Here is a 3218-nt window from a genome sequence, read left to right as displayed (position 1 = left end):
TCATCTAGGATATAAAATTGGAAAACTTCCAAAAAATTGAGATCTCTTATTTTTCACCCCCTCGGCTGTTAGGTAAATCAGTTTGGGATTCATATCACCAAGTTTAATGGTGAAGAAAATAAGCGAAAGTGATGCTACTGAAATAAACAATTTCATTAAGTTCAAAATCAGTGAGTTCAAAATCAATTAAATTTGTAATATCCTTATTGAGGACACAAAGTAGCAAATTAATAGCAGCGAAAATGAGTTTTTAGGAATACAAAAGGAGTGAGACTTTTGTAAATAACTTTTGACATTACAATTTCCTAAATCAATAAAGAGACATCTGTTTTTTATTTGCACATCTTTTTTTAAATCCTGAATCAAGACTTTATATATCCTTCCCTTGGACAAGTTCTACAAATTAGTTTGAAAGTGACCCAGTTTTTGCACATGAGCCATAATATCCATATGTTCAGGTCTTATTATTACAATAGAAGTGGACTGGGATATGGTCTTTTATACAATCTATCTATAAAGTAAATAAAAGGAAAAATATCTCTGAGGATTTACAAAAAGAGTCATGTTCAAAGGCGAAGGCAGTAAGGAAAGAGGAATTTGGCATGGAAGAATGACTACTAACTTGGAATCCACATGACAAATCCTAGTCTTTACTATTGGAAGAGCCTATAACAGTTGTGCACATTGTTTTCTTGGCCAGTATTTATTGAGCACCTGCTGTGTGGCAGGCACTGTGCTATACCCCAGACATCCTCCTACCTGATACTGACAATGGAAATCTATAGAATTCCTTGAAGGCAGAAGTAGGCTTAGTATAGGAAGAAACTTTCCATGAGAAGTCACCAAAGTGCTCGTCTGAGCCTAATCATTAATTTGCTAAATTGTTATACAGTTCACCTCTCCAGAGTTCCAGGTTCTTCATGAGAAGAATGAAGGAGTTGTAATCCATTATCTTAACAATTGCCTCCCCTCTAAAAGATTCAGAATCAACAGCTCTTTGAATGCCCAGATTTAGATCATTCTCAAACTGCAAGAGAGTCCTACAGCAGAGAGCTCATGACTGAAAAGAGGCTCTATCTTACCCTCTTGACAGTCTCCTTCAGGAAACAGGAGTCCCCAGCATCTCTGGGACATGCTGAATGTGTTCTATCACCACTGTTTGGCACTGTCCCAGTAATCTCATGGGATCCTCACTTAGTACAGCTGCCGATGGAAGAAGTATATAGAAGCAGAGGACCTGGAACTAGAAAAGCAGCCACTTCCTCTTTATTCTACAGATGGCTCAGGTGTGGTCCAGAGAGGGTCTTCAACCTGTGCCAGGTCATAAGTGGCTTCTATCTCCAGTTTGTGCCATCACATCAGGATAGAGCTGGTCTTGAGCTAAAGCATCTCTCTAAATATTGCCACATCTGATGACTACAGTTCTAATTCCTTCAAATCATGTCATTATCCCAGAACAAAGGAATGCCTGGGATCCCCAACACACCTCTGTCTCTCCAATTTCACACACACAAAAAAAGTCAAGTCCAAGAGACTCAAGTGATGACATGCTCAGCAAGAGATCAAAAACTAGAACTCAGTTCAGAATTCAGCCCAAGCCTCATTCTGCTCTCCAAACCCTATTCTACTTACTCATTCCATAGTTGTTTGCTGAGCATCCACTATATGACCACTACTATGCCTAGTGCTATTATAACAAGAACTCAAACCTAGACACTGAACTGAAGACTCTCTAACCAAGGAGGTTCCAAGATGGCTGAATATGTACCGCTCCAGTCTACAGCTCCCAGCATGAGCAACACAGAAGACAAATGCAGGTGATTTCTGCATTTCCAACTGAGGTACTGGGTTCATCTCACTGGGGCTTGTCGGACAGTGGGTGCAGCCCACGGAGCATGAGCCAAAGCAGGGCAGGGCACTACCTCACCAGGGAAGCGCAAGGAGTTGAGGAATTCCCTTTCCTAGCCAAGGGAAGCCATGACAGAGAGTACCTAGAAAATCAAGACACTCCCACCCTAATGCTGTGCTTTTCCAATGGTCTTAGCAAATGGCACACCAGTAGATTATATCCCATGCCTGGCTTGGAGGGTCCCACGCCCATGGAGCCTCGCTCACTGCTAGCACAACAGTCTGAGATGGAACTGCAAGGTGGCAGTGAGGCTTGCTGGGGGCATCCGCTATTGCTGAGGCTTGAGTAGGTAAACAAAGAGGCTGGGAAGTTCAAACTGGGTGGAGCCCACCACAGCTCAAGGAAGCCTCCCTGCCTCTGTAGGCTCCACCTCTGGGGACCTAATAGACATCTACAGAACTCTTCACCCCAAATCAGCAGAATATACATTCTTCTCAGCACTACATTCACTTATTCCAAAACTGACCACATAGTTGGAAAAAGCACTCCTCAGCAAATGTACAAGAACAGAAATTATAACAAACTGTCTCTCAGACCACAGTGCAATCAAACTAGAACTCAGGATTAAGAAATTCACTCAAAACCACTCAACTACATGGAAACTGAATAACCTGCTCCTGAATAACTACTGGGTACATAATGAAATGAAGGAAGAAATAAAGATGTTCTTTGAAACCAATGAGAACAAAGACACAACATATCAGAATCTCTGGGACACATTTAAAGCAGTGTGTAGAGGAAAATTTATAGCACTAAATGCCCACAAGAGAAAGCACAAAAGATCTAAAATTGACACCCTAACATCACAATTAAAAGAACTAGAGAAGCAAGAGCAAACACATTCAAAAGCTAGCAGAAGGCAAGAAATAACTAAGATCAGAGCAGAACTGAAGGAGATAGAGACACAAAAAACCCTTCAAAAAATCAATGAAGCCAGGAGCTGGTTTTTTGAAAAGATCAACAAAATTGATAGACTGCTAGCAAGACTAATAAAGAAGAAAAGAGAGAAGAATCAAATAGACGCAGTAAAAAATGATAAAGGGGATATCACCACCCATCTTACAGAAATACAAACTGCCATCACAGAATACGATAAACACCTCTACGCAAATAAACTAGAAAACCTAGAAGAAATGGATAAATTCCTGGACACATACACCCTCCCAAGACTAAACCAGGAAGAAGCTGAATCCCTGAATAGACCAATAACAGGCTCTGAAATTGAGGCAATAATTAATAGCCTACCAACCAAAAAAAGTCCAGGACCAGATGGATTCACAGCAGAATTCTACAAGAGGTAAAAAGAGGA

This window comes from Papio anubis, chromosome 2 (genome assembly GCF_008728515.1).
Source record: "Papio anubis isolate 15944 chromosome 2, Panubis1.0, whole genome shotgun sequence".
NCBI classification, from domain to species: domain Eukaryota; kingdom Metazoa; phylum Chordata; class Mammalia; order Primates; family Cercopithecidae; genus Papio; species Papio anubis.
This window is presented reverse-complemented; position numbering follows the sequence as displayed.